This window comes from Aphelocoma coerulescens, chromosome 4, assembly GCF_041296385.1.
Source record: "Aphelocoma coerulescens isolate FSJ_1873_10779 chromosome 4, UR_Acoe_1.0, whole genome shotgun sequence".
Lineage (NCBI taxonomy): Eukaryota > Metazoa > Chordata > Aves > Passeriformes > Corvidae > Aphelocoma > Aphelocoma coerulescens.
Window position 1 is genome coordinate 75,897,509 of NC_091017.1, and position 19,327 is coordinate 75,916,835.

Genomic DNA, 19,327 nt, shown 5'->3' on the forward strand with positions numbered 1-19,327 from the left:
AAATGCTTTGTCTGATGACAGCACAAGACATCTAAGACAATAAAATGTGTATGGGGGAGATGGGGGAGTAGGGAGAAGGATAGTCCTGCTAGAGGAAAGAGTTTTAATTTTGCTGGCCATTTTAAAATCCACCTGCTCATTCCATGCCAAAACAAAAAATGATTCAAAACACAAGGAACACGAAAATCTTGCCTTCCAAACAAGTGTACTGTTAAGTGATGGTCACAACAGTTTATTTTCCCAGAGCAGCTGATCTTTTGTTGTATAAATATGACTTCAACCCACCCTACTGTTTGGAAACATTCACGAATGCCTTTCTGTGTCCAACCCCTGCCTGGAACCAGATATCACTGCTCGCTCAGTGGCTTGTGTGTGATGCTGAGGAGACCATGAGAAAACTGAGATGTAGAGCTTTCATCCAGAAACCTGATACAAAATTCATTTACAGCTGTAGAGTGCTGAGCCTACCCAACCAAAGACTTGATACAACAGTGTTATCGCTCTGGGGTATATTTAGATGTACAATGCATCCCTCTAAATAAGAAGCAATAATACAATAACTTAGAATAACTTAAAATAACCTTAGATTAGAAGGGACCTTAAAGATCATTTTGTTCCACCGCCTGCCATGGGCAGGGACACCTTCCACTAGCCCAGGTTGCTCCAAGCCGGTCCAACCTGGCCTTCCAGGGATCCAGGGGCAGCCACAGCTTCTCTGGGCAACCTGTGCCAGGGCCTCACCACCCTCACAGACAAGAATTTTTTCTGTATTTCTAACCTAAAGTTCCCCTCTTTCAGCTAGAACCGAACACTCCTTGTCCTGTCACTACAGCTCCTGATGAACAATCCCACTCTGGATTTCCTGCAGCCCCTTCTGATACTGGAAGGGGCTCTGAGGTCTCCTCACAATTTTCTCCTCTCCAGGCTGAACATCCCCAACTTTCTCAACTTGTCTCCATGGGAATGATGCTCTGGTGCCCTTCTCAACTTCCTGGCCTTCCCTGGACTTGCTCCAACAGTTCCATGTCCTTCTTATGTTGGGGACACCAGAACTTAGGACGTTGTTAACCTAATTATCAACCACTTCTTTTATACAGGACAAAACCTGGTTTCTGTTCTTTGTTGTCACCTCTTCAACTTTTTTGTTACAGTAGTCTTAAAAAAATCCTGTTTTTTTACTTTCCAACACTGCTCAAGGCACGCTGGACTCAGCAGCAATTTGCTCCTAATCAGGTTCAGATGTTGTTGACCCAGCTGGAGGATCTCACCCATCAGTACTGGACCCCCAGAGAGGAATGAGAGCCTCAGCTGCTCCTGCTCCTTGCACCAGCCTGCTGGCTTGGAAAGCTGTGCCTCAGGAAAGTTTTCTGAGCCCTTTATCCTAACAAATGTAACAAATGTGGTGTTTATATGAAGTCAACAAGTATATCTCAGTCAGGAGCAGCTCACACCCTCCTGTGAAATACAACTTTCTTTTTGTAACTTTCACCTTCCCTTCCCATTCTGGTCTTTTTTGTATCTCCTTCTTGCATCTTAACTAAACCAGCTCCAAGGGACCAATTCCTACACACCTGAGCCACAAAACCTCCCATCAAGTTATGTCCTAAGCCTGTCACTGTGATTTCTAACAGGTTGGTGCTGCTACTCTTTATTTCTGTACATTGCCTTTCTTATCTCCAACTGCATATTGTATTATTTATTTACTTATTCTTCCCCTTGAGGGTGGTGAGGCACAGGATGCCCAGAGAAGCTGTGACTGTCCCATCTCTGGAAGTGTCCAAGGCCAGGCTGGATAGGAGGGCTTGGAGCAGCGTGGGATAGTGGAAGATGTCCCTGCCCCTGGCAGGGGGTGGGACTGGATGATTTTAGAAGTCTCTTTCAACCCAAACCATTCTGTGGTTTTATGATTCTTTCCGTATAGTTGTCCCTTCTCTTTCCACAACCCTTTGATATTGTATCTAAATTCAGAGTATTCTTATACTGTGTCCACTTTTGAACAAACTATGGAGCAAGTGAATAAAGAGCTGAGCTTTCTTTAGCCAAGCCTTGGAATATGCTGTATTAAAAGCAAAGCCTACTCACCTAAAATGTAATAAAATGTGGTTCTGTCATTGCAGACAGAAAAAAAAAAGAAAAAACCTCGTGCTGGTGTGTTCAGACAGCATGTAATACCTCCAAGGCATTGTCATAACTACTACAATTTGGCCAAAAAACAGATTTCAATAAATACTGTGGTTATAATTCACATGTAACAAGAAGAAAAGTGTTAAGCGATAAAAAATTCATACTTTTTGAAACAGTAGGTGTAAAAAACTAATAGGTGAGGATGAAGACATTTCTTGGCAGCAGGAAAAAAGTGGGGGGAAACCGTAGGAACAAAAGATACCTCAGCTGTCACACAGGTGAGCACAGGTGGTGCTAAACAGGGACTCTGAGTTCCACCAATAGTGCAAAAGGGCAGATACATTCATAAAGCAATTCTGCATATGCAAAGTACTTGATAATTTGCTGGTACCTCATGAGAATATTAATTACTTTTCCATCCCATTGCAAATACAATGTTAAAAGAGTATTACTTTGCAGTAAACATTTTCGGTCAGCAGGACCAAAGATCACCATGAAGAGCACTCCCAGAAGTGTCCAAGGAGTTATCTGTCCTACCAACATGGATTTTTAGGAATTCTGAAAATCCTGGGAAAATTCCAGAAGTCTGAATGAACATTTATGTTACAACCATGCTCTAAGAGACCCAGTGAGACAGTGATTGTAAACACAGGAAGGTTAGAACAATGGCAGTCCTGAACAAAACCATAATTTAAGAAAAATTATATGGGACTCAACTGATACCTCAGAGCTCTGTAACAAAAAATAGGAAGTAAAATAATGAAAGCTGACTTTCTAAAATGATTGTGGTTTAATTCCTTGCTATGACTGATACTTCCAACTGGCAGAAATATCTGTCTGCATGTACAAACTTCTCTGGCACTTGGTGCAGTGTTCTGTGTGAGCCTGACAACGAAACAGAACCAATTAAACTGGTGAAAAACTGGTCAAGTGACATCTCAAAAAGAAAAAAGAACAGCTTTTGAGAAGAACTCATCACAACATAACTCAGATTAACATGGAGTTCCCTGAAGGCAGAGCCACTACCACAAAACACCTTTTCAATTATTTGTAAGTCTACACCATAAATCACAACATTATTTGCACGAGTATAAATTGATAGAGTGCTACAGAACTGAGATAAATCAGTTCCAAAAAGCCATCAGGAGTGTTGGGTATAATCAATCAATGCTAGAAATAAAACGTTGTTTTAAAAAGCCACGTACAAAGTTACAAAGCTGCAATCAGGAAAATACATGCCAGTCTATGGAATGATGAACTCTTGTGGAAAGAAACAGTCCTGCAAAGGGTTTGCCACAGTGAGAGTACCCAGAGAGAAGGAGATAAGGATGCAGGGCTGCAAATGAAGGTTTAATATGTAAATGCGATGCAGAAGCAGGACAGTAACACCAGAGAGGTAATATTTAAATGCACAAAACACTCCTGAGACAAGGCTCTGGCGTGCTGTATCCAGCTCACAGTTTAATAAAAATGCTGAAAAAGTGGATTTGGAAAAAACAATCCCCAGAAACTGAGTTGTGAGGAAAATGCATGCAGTGACAAATTTCAAGAATTTTAGTTCATTTCTCCTTTCAAGTAGAAGAGAAGGGGAATACTGGGTTACAGCAGATAAATACTTTCACAGTAAGAAAATACTCTGAGTTCTTTACCATAGTGGAGAAAGGCACATCACTAACCAGTGACTGGAAGCTGAAGCCAAATAACTTAATAAACAGCAGATTCTCTACCTCTTACTGCCTTCTGATCAAAATTCCAATTTTTCTGGAAGACGTTTCAGCCAAATGCAAGTTACTGCACTTAGGAAAAACTGGATGAAATCCAACTGACTACAACAGTCAAGGGTCAGAGCAGAAGATCTAATTGCTTCCTTTGGCTTTAAAGCCTCAGCGTACAAATACTCTTGGTTTTCAGGACTTCAAAGGTATTTCAGTAGTACCATGCATGCTCAACATTAATATTAAAAGAGCTCTCAGAAAATCTGCATAAATTACATTGTATTTCCATGTAAGGGCTCAAGTGACACTGGAGCTTTCCTGTTGAGGCTTCTGTCATCAGCAGAGCCCATTAATGGAATTACAGCTACCTTGTACCCAGCTGAGGTGGTATTTCTGTAAACAAGCATTTACACAATTGAGTGCAGAACTTCACCCTTCACATCAGTACTTTCACTCCTCTAGAAAGAATCCTGTTCGACCCGCAGCACAAAAAGCCTGATACAATGCATTATATCAATCACTGGCACTACAGGTAAAAAGGAAAACCAGCAGCGTTGTAACAGCCACAAAGGCAGGAAAATCTGGTGTTCGCATCAGCAGCATTGTTTGAGCCTGCCCCTGTTTATGCTCCTCATCTACCTGGCACTCCAAAACACACACACCACTCACTGCAATCTTGACAAGTCCAGCATTATTCAGGAATACATGCCAAGGTAATGTGTAACATACGCATTAAATATCCAGGCTGATAGAGCTGTGCTGTAGCATCGGCTGCTGTGGTATCTGGATTTCTACAGTAACAGGGGGGTTGAAACGTATCTATCCTGGTGAAGTATGAACTAACTTCAAATTCAGCAAACAGAAGCTTCAAAAGGCTGGAAATGTCCGAAGCACACTCGCAATCAAATAAATGCTCCACGGGAGAGAAACACAACCACCAAGCGACAGAGCATCACCTTAGAAAGAACCCAGGCACCACACGCAGCCAGAGAGACGCGAGGGAGGGCATTCACCCCTCCAACCTCCAGAGAAGGAAGCGCCTGCCACCTCACGCTACACCCCACTGGAAAGAGGTATAGAAGTTTCTTTCCCGAAGCCTTGGCGCACGGATGTTCCCCTGAGCATCCCCAACGCCACCTCCCAGACGGGCACGGCAGCCAGGCAAGAGTGGCAGCTCCCCACCACCACCATGGCCGAGCGAAACTTCTTCCACTCCAAGAAGCCCCACAACGAGACACTTTGGCTGCCGTCGCCTTCCAGCCAACATCCCCACGGCTCCTCGCCATCCCCGGCGCTCCACGCAAAGACAAAGCCACGCTTTAAACTTTCGCTCCTCGCCACCGGAGCAGATCCTCTGCTGGGAGCTGGCACCTCTCGGGGTGGGTGCTGGCTGGGATGTGCAGCGGGTGGTTGGGAAGGTCTCAGACCCTGGCAGAGGCCTAGAGGGAAGGGATGGAGGAGGTGCCCGCAGCCCCCTCCCCACCGCCCAGCCCCGCTCCCCGCGACCCTTCCCCGCCGGCTCCCGGCTCACACAATCGGAGCAGCAGCTACTGCAAAGCACAGGGACGCACAGGGGGATGGATAAAAGGGAGGAAGGAGCCTCTGACGCCTGAAGAAAGGAGAATAATTTCAAACAATACTCCCCCCCCCCCCCCAAAAAAAAAAAAAAAGACTTAAGATAATACGGAGCCAGGTTTCACCTGAAAGTGATGGTGGGTAAATAAATGAATTAGTGAAACAACACACCTTTGACCCTCTCTTTTCTTCCCTAAATATAATCCCCCTCTTCCCATAATACACACACCACAAAATGACCATTAATTCAAATCCATTCTTTACAGGAGGGGGGATTATCTCTGTGACCGACTCTGTCTCTTTCCCTCTCCCGGTCTTTCACTGCGCGAGAATTGAAATTGCATTTAAAAAAAAAAAAAAAAAAAAAAAAAAAGAAAAGCGGGGGAAAAAAAAAAAAAGGCAAGATTATTATATCTGTAGGGTGCGAAATGTGGGCACGGGGAGAGGGAGCCTGGGGGATGGGGAGGAGTGGAGAAAGGTGGCTAAGGAGAGAAGAAAGGAAAGGAGGACCAGGAAGCGCAGGGAAGGATGAGGGGAAGGCGAGATAAGGGGGAAGGAGGATAAGGAAAGAAGGTTGAAAGGAAGGAGGTCGGGAGGAAGGATGAAAGGGAGGAAGGGATGAGGGGAAGAAAGGAAGATGCTTTGCCCTGGCCTCACCTCAGCTCGGTGGGTGGGGGTGGGAGAATCTCTCGTCGCCGCCGCCGCCGCCGCCGCCTCCTCCGCCGCCGCCTCCTCCTCCCCAGCAGCGCCGGTCACTGACGGGCCGGGTGTGCGGCGCGGCTCCGTCGCCCGGTCCCCGCCTCCCGCTCACCTCGCTCCCTCCTCCCGCCGCCGGCCCGAGCCGCGCTCGCTCGGCTCTGAGCGGAGCCGGGCGCTGCCGCCGCGGCCGCCCCGCCACAGCCACGGGGGGAGGAGGCGGCAGCGCGCCTGCGCCGCCGGGCGCTGCCGACGAGGGAGGGAGGGATGGACCCGCTGCCGCTCCCGGCTCCGGGGCCGGCTGTGAGTATGGAGCGGGCACGGCTGCGGCAGGTGGGGAGCTGAGAGCGGGGCACGGGCGCCGCGGGACCGGGGGACGCGGTCCCGGCACGGGCGGTGCGCAGGGCGCGTCCCGGGCGGGCGGTGCGGAGCGGGAGGCGGAGGGGCGGCGGGGCGGCACGGGAGCGATGGAGAGAGGCTGTTTACGAGAGCGTGTTGTGACAGCACAAGGGGAATGGGCTCAGGTTGAAGGAGAGTGGGTTTGGATTAGACAATAGGAAGAAATTCCTCCCTGTGAGGGTGGTGAGGCCCTGGCACAGGGTGCCCAGAGAAGCTGTGGCTGCCCCATCCCTGGAATTGTCCAAGGCCAGGTTGGAGGGGGCTTGGAGCAGCCTGGGATAGTGGAAGGTGTCCCTGCCTATGGCAAGGGGTGGAACGAGACGGGCTTCGGGGTCCCCTGCCAGCCCAAACCATTCCGTGACTCTGTGAAGGCAGTGCCAGCAGCGGGATCTCCCCAGGCACAGCCGGGTGGCCCCGGGACAGCGCTGGGAGCTGTGGCGGCCGGGCTGGAACAGGGAGCTGGACGCATTCTCTGGGTGCGTTCCCGTGATGGTGCCGTGCGCTGCCTCAGGTGCCTCGCAGGGGGAAGATCGGTGTGTTATGGATGTACCGTCAGGACTGATTGCAAGAGCTTCGGTTTTTCTGTTCCTTTAAACAACGAAAACTTTGTGTATGTCTTTCTTACTTGGGTATTCGGCAGCCCTGCCTGACAGGAGGGTGCAGCCAGGTGAGGGTCGGGCTCTGCTCCCGTGCAATCAGCGACAGGCCACAGCCTTAAGATGCACCAGGGGACGTTCAGGTTGGACATTAGGAGGGATTTCTTCACAGAAGGGCTGACTAGACATTGGGATGGACTGTCCTGGGAGGTGGTGGAGTCACTGTCCCTGGAGGTGTTTAAGGAAAGACTGAACGTGGCACTCAGTGCCACGGTGCTGCTGGGTTGGACTCGATAATTTCTGAGGTCTTTTCCAACCTAACTGATTCTGTGATTTGCTGATGCTGTGCACCAAATGCCAGGGTTTGGTCCTCCCTGCAAAGCCTTGCACTTTCATTTTCCCCCTATTTCAGCTGTATTGCTCATCTTACCAACGTTTTTTTCACTACGCTGGCAGCACCTTCTGCTGTCTCTGTTGGACAGAACATGCTGCCGCCATCCCGCTCCAAAACCACTGAGCCCGAAGTCCCGTAAACCCCAGTGGTGAAGGATCCCTGCGGAGTGTGGGTGTCGCAAAGGGACTTTGGCGTTCCGAGGCAGTGCAAATCCCACTGACGTGCTGTTGTTCCAGGCATCCTTTGCACCTCTTGTGGCATCCATCTGCTTCCCTGGCTTCTACGTAAACTCACAGGCAACAAGGAGGGGAGAGGGAGGAGTCCTCCCACGCTTTTACCTTTGCTTGACAGTTTTAGGCTTGCAGGGGTCTTGCCAAAGCAATTGCCCTGCCTCAGCCTGTATGGGAATGATGTTAGTGGTACAGGTGTCTATTAGGCCTCAAGTAGAGGCAGCAGCTTCCAGTCTTTTTCTTCCCTCTTCCAATATAAAAATATAGTCAGGATCTATATTCATGCTTACAGTAAGTGAGGAGCGGAGCTGCATAGGAGCCTTCTCTCAGGGATTGAAGCACGGAAAAAAAAAATTCTTAGGCAAGAACTCATTTAAATATGAATTTAAATGTGACCAGGTGCTTCATGGCACATACTTGGTGCAGCCATGTAGCTGGAAGTTGTCGCAGTCAGTAGTGTATAGAATACTTTGAATTATTTTAACCTCACAGTGCCAAGTGTAAACAGAGACCATGCTAGGCTGACCTCCCCTTTAGGATGAGATGTAGATTTTCGGTGCAAGGCAAACTGGACATTTAGTTTGTGTCTGTAATAGGCTTCCAGGTGGCACCAAATTCCTTTTCTAGGTACTGTTATTGTCTTTCCCACCCTGTTAAACAGAGCCATGTTAGGAAACTGTTGCCTACACACCTTTTGTTTCTTGCCTACATTTTTGTAATCCAAATGTTTTGGGTTGCTGGTTCTTCTAGGCAGGGGCAGTGCCTTCCTTTGGAACTGGCTAGTGTGTTGTGAATATTAATGGCAACAAGGAATGATCCCAAATAGAACATGGTAAATTACCTACTGCTTTATCATCGTGCATTACTGTGCTAATTGAATGTCAGCTAAATGTCTGAAGCAGGCATCTGACTGAAATGAGCATGAGCTATAGTGTATGTGTAAGACCACAAATAATAAATAAGCATGATTATGAAAAATAGTATTTCTCCCCTTTGCCTGTAGCAAGGCTTCAAATATATCTCTTGTAAATTTGAACCTAAGGACTCATTCAGCTGGTTTTGTATGTTTTTGTTTAAAGTGTGTCAATTTAAGAAATAAATGAGATTACTTACCTAGTCCAGATTACTTTTGTCTGAGACAGAAGACATGGATTGCTGGACTGATGCTAAGAGATTTCCCAGAATGCCATAAAGAAATCTGAACATCTGGAAGAGCTATATGAACTTATTTTTTTCATGGTCCTGAAAGAGGCTCTGTCATTTCTTTCTTTCCTTTAGGTTATTAACTGATTTTTGAAATCACCTTTATTTTTTTATCACTGTCTCAATGAAAAGGAAGAAAACTGAATTTGTTGCCACTGTTTACTAAAATCTGAGATAAGATGCTAAGCTGCTCAGTGAGTGAATGTGGCTCATACCAGCCAAGGGAGGCCAACTGACAGCTCCAGACAAATGCTTTTGACTTCATGAGATCTCCCACTGCCAACATCCAGCTACGAAGAGAGAAGAAACATCATCAAACCATCGGAAATATTGGGCACCTGGATTAGCAAGACAGACAAAAGGAGTATTCTGCTTAAGGGAAATATGCTTGGATGCTTTTTGTTGGTTTTTTTAGTTCTGTGTCAACTGTGGAACTGTCTGTCACGATACAGAACCCAGTTATTAAGTGGATTTTGTGCAAGGTGAACCCTCTGACTGTGCCCACTCACCTCATTTAGGTGGAGTAGCCCTTACCTATGGAAAAGCCATCAGGGAAGGAGTGGGATCATTGTTGAAACACACTAATGCAGGACCTGGATCTGTAAGGACAGAGTGACCAACCAGAAGGTGGATGCACAGGAGAATCCAGGGTGTCTTGTGAGCTTTGCAGGATTTACATGGCAAGGATGAGCATTTAGTGTATTCCTCTTGGAAGAACTCAGAGTGTGTGGTCCTTGGGATAACAAGGGAAGGAAATCGAGGTGGGATTAAGTTTCTCTGCTCAAGGAACTCTACATAGGGAATTGTGGCTTTACAGGTAGATTGATTGTTGCTTCTGAGGGTATCACACAGCAAATTTCAGCACACAGCAGTCCTGGTTCTCAAATATTAATTTATAGTTTGTTGATGTGCAGACAGATCTGAACATGACTTTCTGAATCATTATTTGAATTTATTTTTTCTTTAATAACAACATTAGATAGGAGGTACATTGACATAGTGTAGTGTAGTGTAAATAATTTTCTTCTGCATATTACTAAAATCCAGCAAGTACAGGTTTTCTCCATAAAATGGCATGTTACATGTGTTGGCTGACAAAGTTACTTTGATAATGGGGATAACAATCCAAAACTTTTATCTTTTCCAGCATACCAGAGGAATTTATGTTGAGGATAGATCTAAAATAAAACTGAGCATATTTATAAATACAACCACAATAATATTTCTTAATGCTAATTCTAGCTTTTTGTCTTTTTTATTTTTTTTCTTTTTAATGTAGCAATCAATTTTTTCTCCTTTTTTCCTCACATTTGGCTTAACTGGAAATTTATCTTTTTCTATAATATCTGTCACATCACTTATCTCTTTTTTTCCTCTGTTTTCTTGTATTTTCCTTGCATCCAAGTACTGTACAATACCAGCTTCTTCAGTTAGACTTAATATTTGACATGTTTTCAGTCTTACAATAGCTTAGTCTGCTTCTTGAAGTATTGCAGACTGTGTTTTTATCTCTACATCTAGCTCATGTGAGAATACCACAGCAGGAATTACCCCCCTTTCCCCAGCATAGAGTCTTAGCATTGTGTCTGTGTACACAGAAAAAAACCCCACACCATTTACTCATCTCTTCTGTTGTAGAACTTTCTTCTACACCAAGAGAGGTTATTGCTGAAAATCATTTTGACTGTTTGCTTCAAGAACATGAACTTTTTTGAGTTCTTACGCCTTCTGTTATTATCTCAATACCTCTGTGTCTAAATGGACTTTCTTCACCACCTAATCCTGAATGCCTGTTCCTATTTAGTGAAAAAGAGAATTTTGGAGAATAGGGAAACTAAGATGTAGTGAGGGTTTTTAATGAAAAGAATCAGTTAACTAATATCTAAGAGAGAAATTGAGGAGGAGCTGTCTCATAGGCAATTCAAACAGACTTTGAAAGCTGCAGGTTGAACTTGGAATACTTAAAGCTTCTTTTAGGCTTAGTGGTCTTTAAAGACAAACCAACTTGTTGCTTTAATGTAGATAGTTGCCTGCCTGTGCTGAAGGGAGATTGTCAGCAGCTCTCAAAAGATCTTTCAGTGCCTTGTATAAGACGTTGTCTTTTGGACTTGACTGAGTGCACATAAATACCCAGGGATTGACTAAAATCTCTCCCCATCCCTGAGTACATCTGGGTATCTGTATTTCAGCTTGGGTGTGTCATTTTTGACACATTTACTTGAACACTGGGTTGCAAATATTTCCTGCTTCTGTGCAGTGAGACACTTTGGTGCTGGGTATCAGCACGAGCAGCACAGTGGAGCCTTCCCAGCCTGCAGGTCATTTAAACTGGATGTTGTATGGAGAGTCACTTGCAAGGTGGGCTGTGACACAGAGGCCCCTGCCTGCTGTGCCCTCTGCCTCCCCTTGATCTGGCTCACAAGAACCTGCCAGGCAGAGCATCCAGGGACTTACCCTGCCTCAGACCCCTGAAGTGACTTGCAGGCAAGCAGCAGATGCAGTTTGTTTGGAAAAAAAACCACAGAGGGTCTGTCTGTCCGCCTTTTTATGCCAGAGAGGATGGGGCAGATACCTTCACTGCTTTCAGAAAGCTGACTTTCAAAATTCAGGAAAAATTCACCTGCTCTTTGCTGGTGTTGGACTTAATCAATGCCCACCATAGCAGGCTGTTAAAAGGCCTTTTCCTTAAGTGGTTCTTTCTCAAAACCATAGGATAAGGTTTTAAATTTTGTTAAAATTTTCTTTTGAACTTCAGTTGATGCCACCAGTTATCAGAGCAGGGGGTTGTGTTCATGGAGATCATCTCTCACCCTTTTATTGCAAGAAGGGCACTTTGCAGTAGGTTCATAGGGTCTCTGTATTTTGAAGGGGGGTAGAGAAGAGTTAAAGAATTTGAAGGGGGATAAAGAAAGGTTTAGAAGTTTTGCATATATTCAGAGAATGTGAAAATTCCAAAAATTTTGGAATATTCAGTTCAAATGCCATAACTTCTCTTTCTCACATTTATAAAATGGTTGTGTTGAAGATTGAGACTCAGGAAAATATATCTTCTCAGCTCTCCTTGAATAACTGACTTGACTTCTTTAAAGCTGCCTCAGTTTCTCTGCCTCAGGGCTTTCTTAATTGTACATACATCAGAAAAAATAATTCTCTATCTCTCCTTAAAGCTCTTCTTTCCTACAAACCCCTTGCTCAGACAAGCAGCTCTTAGACAGAGTGCTGCTTCCCATGTTGACCGCCACCTTCGAGCTGTGTGTCTCCCATCTGTTGTTTGTAAACACTTCATGCCTTGTGCTGCTGATGTTGTTAGCTCCTTGGAAAACAAGTTCTATTTTCTTATGTTTGCACACTGCATCGAAACAACAGGAAATCTGTCCATGGCTGGGAAGCCCACGCAATGCCAGAGTAGGTTTTTCTTGCTGGGGATCTCAATTAAGGGAACTTGTCAGAGGTAAACAATGATGATGCAAGCTGTAAATCAGTGTAGTTCATCTGTGCACAGAATTTGTGTTCAGGGAGTCTTGTCCAGGGGGGAGAGCAAGGCGAGGGAGACACCAGAGGAGGAGGGAGCTGGGCTCGGTGTGTGAGAAGGGACAGGAGGTGGCAGAGGAACGAGGCAGAAGGTGCACAGATTAAGAACTGCGGGGTGTATTTTTGGCTCATGCCTGTGCAGAAGTAGCTAAAAGTTGTCTTCTGGTACTTCTCTGTCCCTAGAATCCTGTTCTTTTCCCAGCCAAAGAAAAGCATAGGCAGAAGGATTAATATCCAGGTCTTAGTACCTGTCACAAAATAAGGTTGACTTCAGAATCGTCAGTCTGAGGAGCAGAAGGGTTTCTGTGCTGCCATGGCTGCACATCCAGTTCATGAAGTATTCTGTTCTTGAAGGAAACAACCAATGGATTTGCTTCACTTCAGGGAAATCACTGCCCTCAAACCTTCTGCTTTTTCATTATTCCATCCTGTTGTGCTTTCTGCACATAGGAGATGGGATGGAAAGCTGTCCACTGCCTGCTAATCCAAGTGAAAATTGCTGGATTCCTTAGAATCCCAGTACTGTTCTTCAATATCATAGAAATTTGATCTAAGTTTTGATCCTTTCTTAGGCCTTATTGTACAAACTCCTGTTGCTTTTATGAGACCTGTAGTGGACAGAACATGACAGGGATTATTTATATCTGACATATATATATATATTTATATATACATTGCATCTTGGTAGTCTAGAGGTAACAAGGTGTAGAACAAGAAACTTGGTTTTAGAAGCTTTTCTTCTTGTTTTTAATTTCTGGTTTGCACCACATTAATGATTCTCTGTGCTTAATTAAGGGTTAAAGCAGATGGCTGTGATATTTGCTAAACAGTTTTTGATGAGAAGAAATGCAATCAAATGTATTTTCTGTCTTGTGGGCACAAAGCAGTGATCAAGATTTGGTTTAGTTACAATGATGTTTACAGGAATTATTTCCCATGTCTTGAAGAATGTAAACTTCCTAATTACTTTTTTTTTCTCTTGACAGAAACCCAAGATGATGCATCTTTCCAGTAACTCCTGTGAAAATGCACAAGAGACTTTGAACTAAAATACGGCCTGAAGAAAATTAATGAAGTTGTTAATAGTCTGCATCACAAATGAAAAGACTGTGGATGATTCTGGTCTTTTCCTTCAGGCCTTGATGAGTCATGAAAATGATAGAAAGCTAATTTTTCTAATGGAGCAGGTTCTGTAAGTAAAAAAAAAAGAGGAAAAATCAAGAAAAAAACTAAAATACAGACATCTGATGATAAGAGCTGCTGCTGGTGGTGACCAGTGTTTTGTAAGCTGGAATTTTCTTGAATCTTAATGGACCTTTTGACCTAATTTACAGAGTCTTTCTTTTTAATTAACTTTTTTGGAAAGGTCAAACCTTTTTTTTCTGCTAAAGGTCATGTGCTTCAACTGAGAAATAGTTTCTTATCTCCAGAACAATACAGCAACATAAAATTCAGGTGGTTTTTTATTCTGAACATATTAATGAATCACGAGCAATAAGCCTGGAGTATTTCACACCCTTTTGCCCTTTCCACATTAAATAATCCCTTTTTGTGTTTGTCTGTGTCAATGTCATGCAGTTATCCAGCAGCAGGCTCATCCACTGGAGCCTGGAGATGCTCCAGTTCCCTTCCCACAGAAGGGAAATGACATTCCAAAAACCCACATGGACCTGATAATTGTGAGAGAAGTGTGAGAAGAATGCCCCGTGTAAAGCAAGGGTGCCACATTTAGATAAGAACCTTGATTGCAGAACCTTGATCAGAAATGCTGTGAATGTTTCAGTTGAATTATGCAGCTTCTTTACTTCTGAAAGTGGTTGCTCCTCTTGGTCATTCAGGTGACGTGTTACCTAAGGGCTTACAGGCCTTACATAAAGCACACCTCAAATGGGAATGGCTCTGCAGGAATATTGGCATTTTCAAATCATTCTTCCTATTTGAATGAAAGCTGAATGAACTGTCCCTTACAAAAAAAACTAAAGCAAGGAAACAGAAAATGCTTTTTCGTTAAACTGGTGAACCTGCTCAGAACTATTGGAGGGAAACATTGCAGACTAGAGTGGTCATAGGATTTGTAATAATGTGTTAGGGGGAGAAAACTACCACTATCCTAACTTGGGAATTTCTCTGGGAGGAAACTAGGATCTATTCCACTTCACAATTTCTTCATGCAAACTATGTAAAGTATTTTATAAAACCTGAGTGATTTCCTTAACAGAATTTTGGCAGTTTAAATCAAAACATGTTGCTATGACAGTTCCTACAAATCTTTTAGCTTTGTTTTGTATTATAATTATGTCAAAATGGAGCCATTTCTGTCCAAACAAAAATTTTCCAGGCTTTTAAAAAATATTTTTTATTTGCCAAAGCCAAGGTGAAAGCTAATTTCAAATGCTCTAAGTTACATCTGCATAACCATAAACCACAAGGACATAGCTTTAGTCTTATAAATAAGTAATGTCATTAGATACAATATTCTTAGTTTAATTGACTTTGTTGGCTGCTCTGTATAACAGTGATTGAAAAATAAAAGACATTTAACGTCAGTGAAACCTTTTCTCGTGGTTTCTGAAGTGGAAGTCAATAAGCACAAGCCATTGCCAGAAAATGTTACTGGTTTTGGGGTTTGTTTCAGTAGTAGAATGGTAAATGAAGTCTAAGTGGGTACAGGGACCTGCACCTAGTCCTTTGTTAAATAAAAATCAGGTGAAATCTGAAAGGCAAAGACATAAAAATAGCACAGATTTGTCATGCAGACATCATTGATGAAACCCCACATAAGGAACTAATTTCATTTTCTGCAGGTGGACCACTGTAAGGAAAAAAAAAGTGTCTTTTTATAGGGGATATTTACCAAATTGGCAGTTGAGTCTTTTCCTTCAGAGGTATTGAAAGGACTGGGTATTTTCAGATTTTGGATTGTTTTACATCAGAAGACCAGAAGTGTAAGTTGGAGAAGGAGTTGCCAAAGGTAGACTTCACTTGTGCAGGGCAATAAAATTTAACTGAATTACAGTTAAAGCAATTTCTTGAATTAAAATTCATATATATTCCTCCCTTAAATTAACCCAGATGTGTCCTATACATGAGTAAGCGTGGATTTAATCACAGATTATCAACTGATGGTATCTCCTCAGAGGGGCTGACACCTGTGTTGCTTTGTGCTGTGGTCTCTCAAAATGTGGTTCAAGAACTACACCATGGCAGAAATAAACACTTGAATTTTGTCAGGAAATTAGAAATCATTTGATTAGTGGCAGTTTGTTGTCTGGTGATGTGAAGTTGCTGAGAAGGAAGGAAAAAGGAGTATCCCAAAGCAAAGAGCAACATATGCAGAGATCACACTGAAATAAAAGTGACAGAGGGTGGAATATTCTGAAAAAGCATCTGGAAAAGAACTGATTTAAGATCAAGGAGATGAGGAACTGCAGGAGCCAGTGGTACCTATATTTTTTCAGCACATGGTGAAAGGCTTTATCCTCAAAGAAATAGAACACTGACTTTTCCCTTGGTCTTTTCTACCCCAAGCCATGGAGCTGTCTCAGAGACATAAAAAGCAGTTGGGAATGGAAGAGAAAGATGGTCAGTATGACAGTGATGAGATGTTAGAGAGTCCTATGAAAAGTGATTCTAATCATGAAATTTGAGAAAAACTCCTGGTTTGGGGTTTTTTTTTCTCTATTCAAGCTCTAGCTTTCACTCTTTCCTCCCCCGTGCACACTGACAATAAAACTTCTGCAGCTGACTTGAAGGACCAAGATACACTTATTTTATACTTTTATTTTAATGCTCCAGTGTTTTTTTCCTGTTAGCAGGTTATAAATACATACGGGTTTGGGAGAGTTTGGAGTAATAGGGAGTAAAATGGAGAGTGCTCCTGGGAAATTGCTTATTTATATAAAGCTGATGAGAAAACACATGTTTTATGGGAGGGCCTTGACTCTTAGAGGAGATTTGGCTTGAGGACAGGGTACTTGCTGGAGCTCACATTTAGGTGTGTCTGTTACTGCACTGCTTTGTGTTGTGAGTTGAAAAACAAAGTGTGTCAGGTGCTTTTTATTATGTATTTTTTTCTCTTAAGTGTCAGCATGTGTTGGGAGCATACAGACTCATTCTGTGAGCTTCTGTGTCCAGAGAGTTCTGCTGTCACTGAGCCATCAGACAATTAGCTGGGTTCTAGATATGGAAAATACATGTAAAAACTGGGAGTCAGCACATGTAACACACCTTGTTTCAAGGCTCAACAGGTGTAAATGCACCAATAAAAAAGACATGAGTATTATGAATATCTGTAGTTGCTACATTAGGTATGATCATGTTTGAGGGAGCAGTCATAGAAATCATAAGAGAAAAAGACAAAACAAAGATGTTCCAGAAGATATGGAAAGAAAAAACAAAAAAAGCAAAATTTACACTTCAGTGTCTGATTTTCTGAAGGTGAGTGGCCAATACAAGCCATCCCACAAGGTGCTCAACTGTGTGTTGCTGATAATTTCTCAACTTACCTAACAGTAAAACACTGTCAGAGTAGTTCAAATCTGTGATTTATTTGACATTGTAAATGGTTTAAAAATCTTACTAATGATTTAAGAAAAAGATGTGCAAACAAGCAGAAAAAAAATGAGCACTATCTAAATGTGGGTGTGGTGCCTTGACCCACTTAGAATATTAAGAAGTACGCTGCATTAAAGCACTGAATATATATTTTCATTATGTATTGAGTGGCCAAAAATATCTTAAGAGCTTTTTAAGGTAATGTATAATAACATCTCTTCCCCAAAAGTGGGTCAAGGCTTACGTAGTCTGCATTTACAACGTGGGTCCCTCTTAAAAGGAAAATCCCAATGGTACAGAAGGAGCTAACACAGCAAAAGGGCCCAAATCCTGTGTTTTGTGATATCCTTTGACCTTGGTCTGCCTAAACCCAGAGCAACAGCCACAGGATGTGGTCTAGTATATATTAATGGCAAATTATCTTGAGCTCTTTGTCTTCAGGGCTGCAAAAGTGCAATGATGATGATGATGATGATGATGCTGTGTACTGGCTCCTCGTTTTGCATCCTGATAAAAACTCCCTGTTTCCCATTACAACAGCAACAGGAGCCTCTGGTGATGGGATGGAGGCTCCAGGTTACTGCCCACAACACAGGGTTGTGTAAGAATAAAGGAATAATGTGCTCTGAATGTGACATAACAAAGCACCTCACGGGATTAGCAGTGGTGAAAAGGGAAGGAGTGAGCAAGAGTTTTGCCACAAGGTCCTCCATTTGTTAAGACCTTAATTGTTGTGTCTGTTATGAGTTGCAGTGAATCATAAAGTTGTAAATTACAAGGTAATTGGATGAGTTACAGCTGCATGGACATCAGATACAGGTTGAAACTGTTAAAAGTAAGACACTGAGCAAATGAACTTAAATAATACCCTGTTATGCATCTCAGCTCTCCCTTTCAGTTTTTTTCCAAACAGGAAAAGTTTCAGGAGTGTTTTCTTAGTAGGCAAACATTCAGGTATTCCAAGACATTCTATTACACTGAGGACATTTACTTTAAATCTTTTTTCTCTATAAGGTGACAGTGGTTATCTCCTGAAAAATTGCCTAATCTCTTCTGTGTTTTATCTCCAGATTCCCTCTGAAAACTCTATCATTATAAATTGTAATGAAACTCAAAAAGTGACCAGAATAGTAATTGGCAGAAGACTTGGCATCTTCAAAATGGGACTTGGATGCTTAGATAGATGTGGTGGAACAGAGCTGAACTGCCCTTCATGTAAGTTCAGAGCAGTCCTGGTAGGTGTTAGGTTGTGTAATACACCCATTAAACGTGGCTCATCTGGGAAGACAAGGGGGAAGCATTTTAATGAGTCAATCTAAATTGCTGAAGTAAATGACCATAATGATAGAGACTTGGAAAATTATGTGTGCTTAGATGTGGGACTGCAGCACAGCAGAGGAGGTGCTGGCTCTGGCTGTCACACAGGCCTCCTGCATGCTGGCTCAGATGTGCCTTCCGAGCCTTCTGTGCCTTTACATTTCATCCTAGAACCACTTTAGTGCCAGTGAAATGGAAATTGGAGATGCCATCTTCCAGTGCTGAAGGGAAAAGTGGACTGCAGACCAGCAGCCTACAGTTTCAGGCAATAAATGGTTTCCAAGCTCTTCACTTCTCATGCCAAACAGGAGGTCTGGGCACTGCTTACCCTCCCCTCCTGCTCAGTGAACAAGAAGGTTCCAGCAAATGCAATAAAATTAGGTTCCTAATTCCCTCTCCTTTAAGTTAGTCTGCAACAATATCCCTCTGTTAGGAGCTCTGTCTTACAATCAGGTGTCAACTTAAGGCACCCAAATTCTTTATCACCTCTTCTCTTACCAAATTCATCATTGTCCTGTAACATCAAACAGAAAAAACCCTATACTGGTGAGGATTAGAGATAATTTTTTGCACCACAAATTTAAAGAGAGGGAAGAAAAACCTTTCAGCCATAGATTTTCCTGTACTTACAAGAATTGACTCAAAATTGTTGAAGTATGAGAGACTGAAATAGTCAAGGTATTGCAGCTTTTCTGGGAAAATTCATTTTAATGGACCTCCATATTCAGCTATGCACAGGATAAGCTCCTCTATGAATAGCATTACAAGACATACCTTTCTGTGGATTTCTGTCCTCTATTTTCTATACATTCTCCTCAAAATCTTAAAGTATCTCCAGCTTTTGTTGTGCCAGGTTTTTGACCCCCTCACTGCAAGAAATGAGCACATGCTGCACAAAGCTTGGCTTTGCCAGTTGCCCTGCTAATACACATATGCTGCCAGACCAGCTGGCTCTTGGCAAACAGCAGAGGTAAATGTCAGGTTCTTTCCTGT

The 19,327-nt window shown here is 43.1% G+C and overlaps 1 protein-coding gene and 1 long non-coding RNA gene across 8 annotated transcripts in view; one reads left to right on the forward strand and one right to left on the reverse strand.

The window, feature by feature from the left end:
- CTNNA2 (catenin alpha 2) overlaps window positions 1-6,153 on the reverse strand; it is a 463,984-nt gene extending 457,831 nt beyond the window's left edge. For 3 of the 5 annotated variants that reach the window (XM_069014753.1, XM_069014750.1, XM_069014751.1), the window contains exon 1: window positions 6,072-6,150. The gene's annotated coding sequence lies outside the window, so the exon portion shown is untranslated. Of the gene's footprint in view, window positions 1-6,071 lie in introns of all 5 variants that reach the window. The other 2 variants (XM_069014748.1, XM_069014749.1) reach the window with 2 other exon arrangements.
- Window position 6,154: 1 nt separating this feature from the next.
- On the forward strand, window positions 6,155-15,015 carry LOC138110074 (uncharacterized). Of its 3 annotated transcripts, none has more exons than XR_011150781.1 (3): window positions 6,155-6,443; window positions 9,008-9,693; window positions 13,450-15,015. It is a non-coding gene; the product is annotated as an uncharacterized lncRNA (long non-coding RNA). The 3 variants fall into 3 exon arrangements; XR_011150782.1 differs by having other exon boundaries at window positions 6,373-6,413; XR_011150780.1 differs by lacking the exon at window positions 9,008-9,693 and having other exon boundaries at window positions 6,163-6,443.
- The last annotated feature ends 4,312 nt before the right edge of the window (window positions 15,016-19,327 follow it).